Source organism: Zonotrichia albicollis, chromosome 2 (genome assembly GCF_047830755.1).
Source record: "Zonotrichia albicollis isolate bZonAlb1 chromosome 2, bZonAlb1.hap1, whole genome shotgun sequence".
Classification (NCBI taxonomy): domain Eukaryota; kingdom Metazoa; phylum Chordata; class Aves; order Passeriformes; family Passerellidae; genus Zonotrichia; species Zonotrichia albicollis.
Genome location: NC_133820.1, coordinates 61,542,056 through 61,557,795, shown reverse-complemented (window position 1 = coordinate 61,557,795; position 15,740 = coordinate 61,542,056). Strand labels below are relative to the sequence as shown.

Genomic DNA, 15,740 nt, shown 5'->3' with positions numbered 1-15,740 from the left:
ATAAGCTCTCACTGTAAATCCAGTGCTGAATCCTTCAGTTACGAAAAAGGTTAAAAGATACTGCACTAACATACTATTGAAATAGTATTTCCTACCTGAAAATATGGAAGGTCTTTTCTTAGAGCGCCTTGGGTGTATAGGATCTATATTCCTAATATTTTTTTGAAACTTTCCTTTAAAATCATTTTCTAGCAGGATGTCTGGCGGCAGGCTCCTCCGTCTTGCTGATTTATAACGAGTCTGATGGGGATTAAGTTTACTCTTAGTCCTGGAGCACAAGCTGCTGTCATCCAGAGCCATGATGGAGCGTTAACGCCGCCCCAGCGCGAAGGCAGCCCGCACACCCAGAGTGTCGGGACCAGTGGTTCCAGAGCCAGCAATCTCAGATGTTCTCATGCTCAATTCACCCGTTGGGGAAGTTGAGCAGGTTGAGAGGCGTGTGCTGGGACAGGTGTAGTGTTACTGCATCGCCCCTCCTTGCAGCAGCGAAACAGCACAGGGAGGAGGCAGGCTGAAATAATTCGTTTGAAACTTTTGAGGTAATTAGGAAGTTCAGCAAACCTGAGCTCAGCAGCACAATTTCTACAAAGTGGAAAATACAATTTAATATGAGGCACTGTCTAGCGCTAGTATGGTTTATATTATACCCACAGTATTTCTCAGGTCAGTTCATTAATAGTTCATTAACTTGGCAAGTTAAACAGGTGCTGCTTAACCTTATGAAAAGAAAACAGTGTGAGAGAAAAACAAACAAACAAACCCATATCCAAAACCTCAACCCACAAACAAAAATAATACACACAAACAATGTGTGTATTAAAAAATAAAACAAAGAAACAATGACCAAACAAACCATCAAACTCTAGATGCCAGCCTAGGGACCTGTCAGGTGAAAAGCACTACCCACACAGTATGTTTGGGTTTTTAGTCCTGTCATTTCACAAACTTCCATTTGGAAAGTTGATAAACAATCCAAATCACAAAGGGTTTTATGGCCACAACTGTCAGTTTGGGGTTTCTTTCCTCAACAAGCAATAATGTTATTTCCTACTGAAGAAATCAAAGATGTGATAGTGTGACTAATTTCTCTCTCTACGTAACTCCTGACTAGTAAAAATTAGACATTTAAATACATGTATGACAGAGATGGTCTGTAAATTCTCCATTTAAATAAAACTCCAGGTACTTTTCTTGTTTTGTTCCAGTTAATCCAATTAAATATTTTGAGCCCCCCAGATGTGATCTTCCTTTCTCAAATATTCAGAGAAGACAAAATGAAACATCTTCTATTCACCTGCTAATTTTCTTATTAAATTCTACCATAAATGAGGCAAAATGAATTAGTAAATCAAAACAAACAAATCTTCTGACTATATGCATTTTGTTGTTAAAAAAACAGCACTTAATATGGCAAAGTGAATAAACAGAGTGGTAATTCAAAAGGGAAACATTCAAATAATGTTTCAATTGTGGATACCTAAAGAAAAGTGATTTTAGCAACTGAAGACAGAACTTGATTTCTTTAATTTTTTAAAAACAATTATACCAAAAATGCTTTAATTACTTTCCTAAAGATAGCCTACACTGTAAGATTAGTGTAATGATCACAAGGTTGGCTGCTCCAAACACAGCTTTTGTGTGAAGTTCATTACAAGCTTTTGTAATTTTATGACTGAAAAAAGTAAATGGTTCATCTACACGTTTTTGGAAGGGAAGAGTGGAAATTTGACATATATATATATATATATAAAGTGTGTAGCTTTTAAAAAACTTTTATTGAGGATGCAAATAATCTGCTAGATTCTGTCTTGGTCCTCTGGGAATTAAATTGTATTGGGCTGAAATTATAAATGGAAAGATCCAATCTTAAATACACTGGACTCAGAAATCATACCCTGCATGAACAGACAGATCATTTAAACCAAATGAACATTAAATGTAGATAGCCAACGAACTATTTCTGATCTTGCTGAGTATTCTAGGGATCATGAGAGCTCTTTTTACATGTGGAAATAAGCTTTTGAAAATTCCACTGGATTCCAAAAGAGGTTAGGTGGTGAGAATTAGGTTATAACCAAAGGGAATTGTGTGTCAAAATTGCTCAGTTACATTTTAAAAATTCCTCTACATACCGGTTTTCATCATTAGAGACAAAATACTTCATTCACATCCTTCAAACCTGTGTATCTCATCCTGTTTTTCCCGGTTAATTAAAAAATATGTCCAAGAAGTTTTTCTTGCTTCACCTTCTTTTACAACTCCATTTCTTTTTTCAGCTTTGGCTGAACCAGCATAAAAATATTTAGTCCATTTCTAATAGCCCAAGTTAACCAAAGTAAATTCATCAAATGCTTTTCAAAACAACAGAAGATGCTTAAATGTGAGCAAATAAATGTACTTGAACCAGGTGTGAAGACTGAGAAATAAAAAATGCAGGAATTAACTTTTGAGGAGCTATAAAGGGAAATTTGAAGGAAGCTTTAAATAATATTTCAATATCTTCAGCAAGTGATCTAAGCTCTGGGTTACAAGTTATGAAAACAGCTCAGAACTTTTCCAGCTTAAAAAATTCTAACACATATAAATAATTAAATATTCATTAGAAGAGTGACTTGAAAGTGAGTGTCCCATATTCTCACTGAGTGATACAATTGCTGCACCACACAATCCTACCTTCTCCAGCCCAATGAATATTCATGCCAAGTGGAACATTCCCAACAGAAATTGCTGCTGGGACACTCAAATTTGTGTAGTGGTCATACTCTTTCAGATGGGGAAAATCTGTCAAGGGTACAAACCCCTGATCAAGTCAGAGTACACCAGAATCTATAAAAAGTTTAATTCAGAGGCGCTTTCAAATTGCCTTTTATAGGATCTACACTAGAACATATTCTTGAAAATGCATTCAGAACTGAAAATCAAAAAAGGCAAACACTTGTTCCAAAAACTGAAAATCCTGAGCAGGTAAAGCAAAAGAATATGCAGTGGTAAAACAGAAACTGAGAATTCTAGTGATGTCTCAAAGTTGTTGAGAATGAGATGCCTAAGTGTCACTTTAGTAGTTTAACTCTATTACATATCCTGTCAAAGGACAAATAATACACAAGATCCTTCAGAAGAGATTACTACAGGAAAGTAATCACTGTGTTACATTCAGAACTGAATCATGAAAGTGCTCAAATTACAGAAAACAAATACCAGGAATCATAATTTGGCTACATTTTCAGGCTGGCAAAGGTTTATAAAGCCTCAGATTTCTCTGGTAGGTTTGGTGTATTTCAGTACTTTTTTATGATTTTAAAAGGTCAGTATAATAACCATTTGGTTTATCCATTTCAGTCAAAGGCTAAATCAGAACATCTTTCCCCTTGCCTCCAGCAAATTACCCACTTGTAGGGTCTGCAGTTTCTCTTACTAATTATTTTGACTGAAGTTTGGTAAGTAAGTGCTGAAGGTAACTGATGTGTGATTTCAGTTTGGATGATACTACAGAAATACAGACTGGAAGCTACAAAATCAGCCTGGTCCAAAAATAATATAAAAAATTCTCACTGGGGAAATTATCATTAGCTTTTAAAAAATAATACAGCAGCAAATCCTCTTATATTTCCTGTGAAGTGAGCCAGTTGTTATTATGACTGCATTAGAGCTGCCATTCCCCTTTTCAGCTGAGGAAATATTTGGCTCATCATCAGCAGAAGCAAGAAAAAGTTTTTCTAAAAATTGTTCTCAGTGTGTTTCCTCATGCAGGCTGGCTCAGAAAATCTGTATTATGGAAAAGGAAAACCAACTCTGCAATGAGCTCCTGTCTGGCTTGGTAATGTAACTTCTGTATCAGTGTACAGGGATCCATGGTCCTTCCCCACGCCACACACACCAGGACACAATGGTACCTGGAGGGAGGACGAGGCCTCTAAGCCATATATGTTGCAGGAACTGCAAAGGCATGAAGGGAAAGTTTGAGCTTTACTAACATTTTAAACCAGCTCAGTTTAATCAACCAAACACCCTTCTTGCCTGTGGCCCATGAAGCTTTCCCCCTTGTTGCACCAATTTTGTGATGTTGCCCAGCAAACTATGGCACAAACCTAGGTTGCCTTTTGTTTATTTGTTTATTTATTTGTAGTCATGCTGCCACAAAGGACAGGAAGACAAGAGTAAGCATCCAGGACAGGAATATATTAATTCTTTCTTTTTGCGACTGAGCCAGGTTTAAAAAATTTTAACTGTTACACCTTAAAATATTTGTAAAAATAAGGTTATAAAGGCAATGCTCAGGCTACTTAACTAATTTCAGAGCATTTTACTGGTGTTATACATTTAAAGAAATGAAGTTGTTATGAAACAAGTTGAATATTCCAGCGTACCTGCTTGCCAAGGAAACTGTTAAAAAGCACACACAAGTTTAGCAAACCAATCTTCTTCTTTTATTCCCCATAAGCATTTATTACCCAGGTCTCACACCCTGTACATAGCAGAACAGTCATAGATCTCAAAAGTTATCTGTGCCGTGGAGTCTCTAACTTTTTTTGTCTTGCCTTTCACATAGAAAAGCTAAACAACAAAGGAAGAGAAAAAAGGGTATAAAAAAGAAGGAATGAGGAAAATACACAGCTGTTCAAATCCTCCAACTGTTGCTCAAAAAGGTATTTGTTTAATTTTCTGGAATATCCTGGTTGTCTTAATCCATAGGATGTGAACATCTGGCAAGTTCCCTACTTGAATTAACCTTTTTCTTCTTGTTTAATGCTGTTAGAAACAGAGTCTGGACTAGGCACAGCCTTAGCAGCCAAAAAAATCTCTCTTCAGTCAAGCATCATTTTTTGGAAGTGAGTATAAGAGGAAAAGGTCATCAAATTAATGCTGATTGTGGTCACAATCTTAAAAAAAGCAAAGACATCACTTTAGGTTCACATTAATCTCTACCCTGTAGCAAACACTGGCTCACAGAATTGTGCTTATAGGACTCAGTTGCCAGGCTACACCTGACCTTCGAGAAGCTAAATAAGAGTATTAGATGTTCATATCACACACTATATTTATGGTTTTAACTTGTAGTAGATAACTTAATATTGAGCTACAGAAAAGAGAAGTAGGCTTTCAGCCCAGATGATTCTTCAAATTATCAAATACTAACAGATAAAACATGAATAAAAGAAGAGAGCTTTTACAGAGTTGCTTTCTATGCTGGAATGTTGGTTTGAATAGATGAATATTGATAAGAGATTTGGCTGAGTATTTCAAATGCTTTGTCCTTCAGCTGAAAGAAGATAAGCACCTTTAATTTGAAGTCATATTCTTTCTCGCTAACAACATACAAAAAGCTGTAATCTGATTCTTAAGATACTATTAGTCTTTTACTGTTGGATCTATAATGTGCATGTCCCCTATTAAAACAAAACCTGACTTAAGTCACAGCATTTCATAGGCAGAAAAATTCATAGGCAAATGTCCATTTGTAATAATTTCACTTCACACTGACATTCCCAGCACACGATGGCTGTTGCAGCCTTATTTTCACGAGGACTTGAAAGTCAGTCCTTCTTCCAAGCCAGGAAAGAGGCATTTTCTGCCAGGGTAGAGTGAAGAGGTGCAGCACAAGCACCCAGCTAGCTGACAGGGCTCCTTGCAAATGGCTTCAGAGCTGTCAGCACACACGGCTTTGCCCAAGTGGAAGCGGCTGAACGTCTTCCAAAGATCAAAGGCTGAGGGTGGAACTTGCCAGAGTCTGCACAGCGGTAACACTTGCAATCACAAAATCATGCTTGGGATTATTCCACTGCAACGTGGGACATTAAGCCTATGCTCTGGGTACAGTGGTAAGAGAAAGACCTGAGGCTCTGAGGGAATTTTACTCAGTATGAGGTAGTATTAGTCCTGAATAAACATGGCAGATGGTTTCACTCTTGCCCTCTATGTTGAAAGTGAATGCTATGAGAAAACTATGCATATGAAGGTTACAGATTTCAGAGACAATTTTCCATTTAAAACCACTTCTGAGTGTTCAGTATTCTACATGAAATAAATTTTGTTAGCACTTATGTGTGAGATTATAACAGCATTTCAGCTTCTGAAAAAAAAAAAAGTGTTACATATATAGAGGGGAAAAAACCCACCACGTATGGAACTTAAAAGCACTTTTCAGAGAGGATTGCCATCACAAGCGCAAGAGCAATCAATATGAAAATGAAGGCACTCCACCTAAGGCCAGAGCTCTAGAAACACCAGAACACATCCTAAACAACTCTAAATGTCTGACTGATACACAACTCCAAACTGAGTTTCAACTTTTGCTACAGGAGTCAGCAGCATGCAAGAATCTCTGTGACACTGCTACAGCATCATAAAGCAGGATGTGTAAATGATCTTTAAAACCTCCAGTTCCAGGGAAAAAAAAATCCCACAGCTGAACATTTGTCCTTGTTCAATTGAACAATATTAAACTTAAATACTTTTCTTATAAATATTTATTTTGCATTTAAACAGTATTAATAAGGTCCTCTTATTGCACCTAACACTGCAAGACAGTAGGATATGTCAGTTATATTATAACTATAACATAAATATAATATAACAGGATGTCAGTTATAATATAAGCATTTTTTGTGCACCAGCTTACTCCCTCTCTATGCACACCTCTCTTCTCGTCTTCTCCTTCTCCCATTTGCAGTAAGCAAATCATTGCCTGGGCAAAATGAGAATGGCTGAGGGAAGGTTCCTCTACACCAGTTCATAAATATGGATTTAGAAGCAAAATGGAGCTTCTCCTACAATGTCACTGAAAGAAAGAGAAAAATCAAGGAAAGGAGCAGCTCTCTGAATAGTACATGCAAATTTCACAGCCCCCCCCCCCCCCCCCCCCCGCCATACTTAGAGACAAAAAATGCCAACCAGCATGTGAGAAGGATCGGGGAATGGGAAGGATGTGAGGAAACTCAGGGTCTGCAAACCACAGGAAGCAGTGGCCAACAGCGAGTAACTGCCACACATAGCGCTGCCACAGAGCAACAGCGAGCACTGCTCGGCAAGCACAAGCAGGGCCTGACCCCTAAAGCAAGCTCCACAGTGAGTGAAAAATCCCAAGTGCTTTGAGACTGAAAAAGAGAGAAAATTCCACAAAACATGAAAAAAAGAATAAGAAATGCTGTACAGATTGAAGTCAGAGATTTTTTCAGGTGTTCTTTCATCCATCCCTGTTTACTAGAGATGTTTGAGAACATAACTGTTAAAGAACATCACCATTTTAAACAATGGCATTAAAACTCCCAATTTTACTGATTATTTTCCTCTGACTTCTTGAAGAATCAGCTGCATGATAAGATGGCTTCCAAATAATGCCTGAAATATTATTCTTAGACATGACTGGAAAAATATTGTATTCTATCACGCTGCCATAAATATGACTCAATTTATATAGCCTGTAGGACAATGCTAGATTTAAGGCAGTGTGCCTGTGTATTTATATATAAATATATAGATATTTAACATGTATAGTAAAACCTTACATAGGTACATTGATTATTCAATTTCTCCATTAACGTTCATATTAAGACCCAGTGGACACAGTTTCAATTAATACAAACAGAAAAACATTTTAAAATTTGGATGGGATTATTTGTGACTCTGTACAGGCATGAGATAAATACAATTTAGGCTAATTTGACAAATAATTTGCAAGAATAACAGTGAATGCATTCAAAACAGTATTAGCAGAAGAGGGTAGCTGTGTCTCCTTTGCAAGTCCCCTAAATAGTCAAAATTATAAGAAAGATCCTGTGCTGAGCAGATGCTCCCTTAGGGGTTGTGCTGCTCGAGGTGCTGCAGTGGCCCAATAAACAGATAAACACCAAATACACAGATAAACATACACACAAACTATTGTACACTGTGGAAATCAGACACAAAGATTGCTCTTGCAACAACACAACAGAAAAGGAGAGTTACTTTCCTGAATGTCAGCTGTGCAACTGCTAAATTTTAAACTAAGACAGCACAACCCTCTGTTGAGTAGTAATATGAATGAGAACAACGGAGAAAAACACAGCATTAGTGTAAAATGAAATGTGCAATAACCTAGTTCAAGTCAGACACTCCCTGCAGCAAGTACGAATTTTGAGACAACTCAAAACTCAGTTCACCCACTGACTGAACATTTAATCCACACAAGTATCAGGTCTGTCAAGAACAGGAAACATCCTTCACTTCTTCATGTCTTCTACCATTATCTTTATGCAGGGTTCCAGAAACAAGGAATTTATTTCACCTAAAGTTAATTAAGAGCTTAGTTAGGAGACAAAAAAAGCTTGCCAAGAGAGATAAACCCTGAAACACTCCCAAAACTTAGTGAGACTCCCACTGAATTTTTCCAGTAACTCATTCCACAGTCCAGGGAGGTGCATGACACACCACCATCTTCATGCTTCTTCCAAGTTCAGCTCCAGGCTTTATAACCCTGAAATAAAGGTGGGCGGCCAAATATCAAGAAGCAATACATTTTTCAGCTAGACTGTTGGCTAATTAGTTAAGGGCTTTCAGACTCAGGAGGAAAATTCTGAAATTTATCCAGATTCAAAGATACTCAAACATACAGTTTGAATAAACAATAATTTTCTGACATTTCAGATTAGTTTCAAGAGGAAATGGAAGAACTGATGTCTGTGATAGCAAAGAACACAATGATTTGGCTTATCTCTGGGAAGTCAAGTTGTTACCAGTCTCTGGAACAGGCAAACACATTCTTGAAGCCTTCTGCAATTATGCAAACATCCAATAAAAAGTCCTAAAATACTCCCTGAAGAAACTAATTCTTTTCAGGGAGACATGTATCAGTAAAGTAAACCCTTCAATCAGTTTGTGTTAGGAGTCACTACCCTTTCCTTTCTGTGGTTAAGCACTACTGTCATGTTAGCGCTATGAATTTAGCTAAGTGACTGTGCATTGAGAACATATCACAGGTATGGAAGTGAAAAAGTACCAGAGCAAGGGCCAGACACGGCACTTTGCACTGCTGGTCATAAAATTTCTATCTTTCTTAGGTGGAGAGAATTATTTGCGGCCTATCTTTCCAAGTCGTGACTGCAAACAGCAAGTATTAGGGGAAAAGCTCTTTTAACATAGTGAGCAAATGTAACAAATAATTTTGGGGAGGGTGAAAAATAATATTAATAAGGGCACCTAAAGAACCTGAGAGTCCCTTGGTTCCTACACAGATTGGAAGCACATGGAGCAATGGGTGAAGTTCAGATCACACTTCAGCAGAAATGAGATTTCCAGATGTGTTTCTCTAATCTAACAAGCAGGACACATCTTGCATGGGGAAGAATACAGCACAGGCACACAAAACCCAAGAGATCAGTGTAAACCAGGGTCTGACCAACTGCATACAGAGGCTGCAGAGCCTTCCCTGCTAGCTAAGGATAGGCTTTTGGAAGGTTCTGGGGACTCATATGAATTAAATCACACAGCCTAATTTCAGTCTGAGAGCCTATTCTTCCATACCTGTTTTGCAGTCCATGGATAGAGCCATTGATTTACAGCTGGGAATAACCTTTGCCTCTCCACTAAATATACTGAATAGGGGGAAGGGTAAAGTTAGATTTTGGGAGTGCCTGTCCCACAATCATAGGATTATCCTGCCTTCTATGGCAGAAGATGCTACAACTCATCTATTCCAATGTTGATATTTCCTTATTTTGAGAAAAATTTGGTTTGTGTTAAGCTAGTTCAGCTTAAACATTCAGGTGCCTTTATTTATTAGGCTGAGAACTTCCTTGCTTTGAGATGGTTTTTTAAAACACAAAATTTGTAGATGATGATTAACTCATTGTGCAAAATTCTGTTCTACAAATTTACACAACTGACCTCTTGAACCCTCACAATATAAAAGTTTATCCTTTGCTTTTTTTTTCTTCTCTAGACCTTCAAAAATTCTACAGGCCTCCTTTTTCAACTCTCTCCCTTATTTATACTTCTTTGTTAAGTCAAAATATTAAGGCACTGGATACAGTATTTTGGTACCACCATATTGTAGCATCACACTAGCAGCTAAGCTGAAGAAGCTTCTTAAATTGCCCCTTGGTTTTCCTTCAAGTTACCACCCTGAACTGTTTTGTATTTGCAACCTATCTATGCCCAGTTACCTTCCATGTAACAGCATTAAGGACATGTTTTGTTCTACCATGAGCACTTCACTGGGCAATTCACATATGACTATCAGGCTGTAATACTGATCTAACTTGATTATAAACTAATATCTCACCAGTTTTAGACCCCCTGAAAAATAGTACAGCTGCTGAGGATACTTACCAAGTGAAAATTTTACATCATCCAAATGTTGAAAAACAATATGAAAAAGCTATGAAACTGTAGAATTCTTAACTCTCCCAAAGAGCCAAAAATCATATCAATTATCAATCATAAGTGAAGATTTGAAAGATGGGGTTTCTTTAAAAACTACTGTATATAGTCTTTAAGCTATACACAGAAATTAACACAGAGTTGCCAAGACTGATACATTTTTTCTGCCCTAAGTGGAGGACGGAGCAGGGCTTCATCTCTCATGACTCGCTTTCTCTAATTTGTTCATACAATTCCAAAGCTTTATGTATCATTATTTTAATTGGGAATGGCAAACTAATGAGCAGAACTTCCTCTGATGGTCAGAGTGCTGTATAAAGAGATGCATGGAGTGAAAGTAAACAATTCAAAGGGATTTTGTCTTCCAATGTCTAAGACAATGCTGAAGAAACTGTAAAAAATAGGATATGAGATTCTTACAGCATTTTTCACTGCAATTTTGGATTATTCTGTTTAGGTATCACATTTATTTGAAATTGGAAACTGAAAACTTTCTATCTTATGATGTAACTCTAAATAATGGCACCACTAGGCTGAAAATATTCTTCTGTCAAATCCTTTTAAGGAAGGTGTCTAGCAGCAGATTTCTGCTGCTAGTAGTTTGAAATTGTACCAAAATTGTCAATCTCGATTTGCTATTGTATATCAACCCCCACATTATCCATGTGTGTGTGTGTGCATATCTGTGTGAAAGTATGTACAAAAATACACTGAAAAATAAATCCAAGTCTGCAGCCTAAGCGAAAATTTTTCAGCTTGCTTTCTGGAAACACAGAAAGTAGGTCAGCACATATTCCAAAATAGCACATCAGCACTGAAAGAAAAAGTAGTATATCTGTACCTTTGGACTTTTTAGCTCATCTCTCTGTAGGGGGAAATGGAGGATAAAACCCTTTTTCTTATTCTACGATATGTATGAGAAAAAATTGCTTACACTTAAAAAAGCCCCCAGATAAGTCACCTACATGGGTAAAATGTTGTCTGTTTTAATCAAAGCAAAACAACATTGAGTGGAACCATTTAAGCTGTATCTAAATATAACCAAGGGAAAAGCCAGGATGTTTAATATGTGTTTAAAATGTTGTACTGGATACGTATCACATCCTGTTCCTTGCACATCTTGTTCCTTGTATCAAAAACCTATTTGGTAAAATATTTACTTAAGAAATAACAGCATACTGTCTGTGATTTTGTAGTTCATCTTGTGAGGATTCTTTTGGGTTTGTTTTTTTCCAGTATTTGCTGTTGCAATAAGAATTGCTGCCTATTTGTGATATCTTTGATGCTAGACACACTCTTAAAGAAAAATACTTTCTTTTATTTATTCCCCACCCACCCCCATTTTTAAGAAACTAGAAAGCTAAAGCAAAAACCGAATTACTTAAGCACTCGCGCATCTTATAGCTATAGAGATTCTCAAGAATTCTTCTGGAATTGATATTGACAAACTCCTTTCCTGAACTATTACAGTTCTGTAACATGAAAGGAAAATCAAAATCCACTCTTAGGCAATATTAAATAATGCTTATCAGCTGTAAAATATCACCTGATTCAGGTCAGTATCAATACTGTTGGCTTCAACATGATGCATGATGCTGATATGTTTACCAGAACAGATTTCAAGCTAGGACACTGATATATCTAATTAGGAAAAAATTATATTGCCTCCCTCAAATTCCAAGTGTCAGTCTTCATTTGGATCTCTGCACTAGATTAAAATGAATGCTCGAGACGTACTGAGCATTGATAGCACGACCTTTTAAGTTCAGTGATTTCTATGCAACCAGCAGGAATGCCTAGAAATAACAAAACAAGTCTATTTTTAGCTCTTCATTCTCCCGGCCTTTTTCTCTTGCTTTTTTCTTAACTACTGCTATGTTTGTGTTCCATCTGAATTCTTGGGCACTTAGCTCTAATTTATTTCCTTGTGTCATTCAGACCTGTTTAAATATCACATCCTCCAGTTTGTGAAGTACTATAATCCATGTATATATGTACATCATTTAGGCAGTTAGAGAACTGGATCTTCCACAGAGCCAGGCTTTCCAAGAAGGGAAATCAAAATGGAGAACAACTTCCTGAACCTACAGCTGCTGGGATCTGCACTTTCCTTTCACTCAGTAAACTGTTGCTTGCTATCAGAACTTAAGAAAAATCAGGACCTTTCTAGGTAACACAGGCTTTACAAATAACTGAGTGAACTAATTATGAAGTTTTTAAAACTTCGGCAAATGAAGTCAAAGTAGTAAAAAAAAAAAAAGGTTGAACTTTATGACTTTATGGTTGAACCAGTCCTGTGAGATCTCTACCTTGCAACATTTTAAAACTCTAGCCTAGCAAACAAAGTGCATAATTAAACACGATTAATTGCATTCCTAGATTACTGCCAGATAGCTTGTCACACGCCTTGCTGGGTATAAATGCAGTTTTCATTTATTACTTCTAAAAGCCAAAGGCACAGAGCTAATTAATTTCAATCTCAATACAGCTCAACACATATACTATTAAAATATCATCAAAACAAATAGCATACATTTACAGTGAAGTATTAAATAAATAGGGGAAAATAAGGCAGTTGTATTTATGAGTAGCAACAGATATTATCTCCCTTCTCTCTACCACTGTCTTGTTGAGGCCAGCACTGTCATCCTCCAAAACCTGAGAGATCTGTGGGAAGATAATAGGTCACACATTCATCAGACTTTGGTACTGCTAATTTTTCTGACATACAACCAGTGTGATTAAAAAAATAACGCTGCTCTAGTTAAATGGAACCAAATCAGCTCCTCAGTTCCCTGGGAGTTTTTCTAAACTGTAGAAGACATTTCACAACAGCTCGTTATGTCATTTGGTCTCATTTCCCTTTAGAAAATAAAAGCCCACAAAGAGGTTTGCATATTCACATAGTTCCTTCTCTGAGTTCAAGGACACTTACAAGACACCTGCCAATATGCCAAATTTGTATTCAGTGGAGTGGGAAGCCTGCTGCCAAGAGATAACATTTCCACCCTGAAACCATTAGCTTAACTGCTGAGAGGGGGTATCTTCTCAAACTTCTTCATGAAGGAGAAACACAAGTATTAACCAGTTCTTTGAAGGCACAGTAAAACAGGTAAACTAATCCTGAAGTGGTCAGATCTAGTATTTTCTGAGCTTGTTTAAACCTGGAGGTCTTAGAATTACAGTTGCAAGGTAGTCTAGGAAACAGCTCCTGCATTTCCCAGCTTACCAGCCTGTTATTCCAACAGCTGTACTTTTCCAGACCAGAGTCACCAGGCACTCCTTCCCTCCTGGCTCACATGATGCAATGATACGTGCTCAATCTCGTGCCTGGAGCACTGGGGATTGTGCTCTGCACTCCTGGGGCTGCACTGCTCTACAAGAGGTAGGTATCTCCCTCACACCCTTCAGAGACTGTCATGGGAATTTCCTATTGTTCCAACAATGCACCAGGTTGAAACTGGACATGCTGCTGTGCAGATGCATCCCCAGCCCCACCTCTGGCCAAAGCAAACTCACAGCCTTGGCCAAAGGGAGCTCTTTTCATGTCAGCTGTAAGATACACATCGCTGATGTACAGAACAACTTATCTCTGGGCAATGAAAATAACCATCTTCACAGTGATCATAAAGGTCCAGAACACATATCACACATTTACAGATCTCTGTGCTCTACAGCATAAATGCATCCTTTTACTTGTTTTGATTTGCACTGTCTTGGGCAAAAACCACACTACATCAAAATAAAATCAGCACCAAATAATAAATGGCTTTATAATAATTGTCCAAATGCACTGAAAAGCATAATCCAAAAATCTAGGAAAGCTGAAACAGAAATATCTGTATTTAAGCAATCAACAAAAAAAATAACATAACTACTCCACTGAAAAGGCTGTGACCCTGTCAAGAGTCTTTACAGTACTGCTCTTTAAAAGCAAAAGAAAATATTTCACCCCCCCACTGGTATGGAATTGGGAGCACTATAGAAACCAGCACTCCAGGAGAAATTCTGCTAACAAGGTCACCTGATGTGGCTAATAACCGATTATGCAGCAAAATTAATTGTCTCCTAACAGTAGTTTAAAACTAATTCACCTTCTTTCTAGTAGGAAAAGAAAGGCTTTGCTTTGTTCAAGACTGCTGCACTCATGTTGCTGTATGCTTTTCCCCTGGCTCCTTGGTATATAAATGCATGGCAGCAATTGCAGCTATTTTATATCCTTTAATTAGTACATGTGCAAAATGCTTGTTCATCTGTTTTCCAGCAACATATCAGCATTTACAAAACTAAATATAGACAACTCTTTGTTATAAGGAATTTCAGCCCCAGGAAGCCTTTAACTAAACACTTGCACTGTATCAGATTTGTTAAAAGCCACAAGTTTCTCCAACTCCTGGTGATGGCTTGCCACTTTTCAACAACATTAAGACAAAGACTCTACAAATATCTGTAGTAAAGTATGCACAGTCTCATGTCACATGTGATAGTCTTAATATAGCTTTGTAATTAATTTTTAAAGTCAGGCCATAAGAACCCAAAATTTGTCACTGCCAAATATTTAAATTTATGCTCACAGTCTTTTTTTGTAAGAACCACATATACATGAGCTTCCAAATACCAATCTACGTGTTTTATATTCTTCACACCTATGCAAAAGACTTTTAACTATTTACTAAAAATTTTAGAATAGTTGCCAAACCTATTCAATAAAGAAATGCATTAATACCTAGAATTTATTATCAGTCTTACCAGCAAAATCTCATGTAAATCCATTATGACTACATAATTAATGCAAAGTCTTACCTTTCCCTGAAGCAACAGTTTCCAGCAGTGATCTTTCTTAATGCTTTAATTCTGCAATGTAATCTTTATAAATAGTTTTCTGGTTCAGGCAGAGATGGGTTAACTGCAAGCAGTCTGGATGCTATCTTGCTTGCTTCCTGGAGATCACTGTTTTGCTTTGTGAGCCATCACAACTACCTAGGAAAAATAAAAGCCAACCCTCAGTCACCTGGATAGTGTGAAATATTACTGCTCCCAGATTAAACAAAAGATATAAAACAAATCCATGTCTTAAAACACAATGTTAAGATTTGTATTTATCTACCAAACATTTCATAACAGATGCCATTAAAAGAACTATTGCATGCTTTCTTGCCAGGATTCATTTTCTTGGATAGAGACATAAAACAAGTGAGAAAAATTTATATACAAATGTCATAATTTTTTTAAATTACACCTTGTCATTACACTGAAAATATGAACTATAAACTAGACTTGAAACTAGACCTTTTTTTGGTAGATTTTTGGTCAGAAGCTATAAGCAACAGCAAAAACTGAGTTATGCTGTAATCCCTTACGCAGAAGCAAACAGAATGGTGCCT

The 15,740-nt window shown here is 37.2% G+C and overlaps 1 protein-coding gene across 3 annotated transcripts in view; it reads right to left on the bottom strand.

Annotated features, from left to right (window-relative positions):
• LOC102066586 (protein furry homolog) overlaps positions 1-15,740 on the bottom strand; it is a 223,907-nt gene that overhangs the window by 179,641 nt on the left and 28,526 nt on the right. For all 3 annotated transcript variants that reach the window (XM_074535307.1, XM_074535306.1, XM_074535308.1), the window contains exon 2: positions 15,160-15,336. The gene's annotated coding sequence lies outside the window, so the exon portion shown is untranslated. The remainder of the gene's footprint in view (positions 1-15,159; positions 15,337-15,740) is intronic.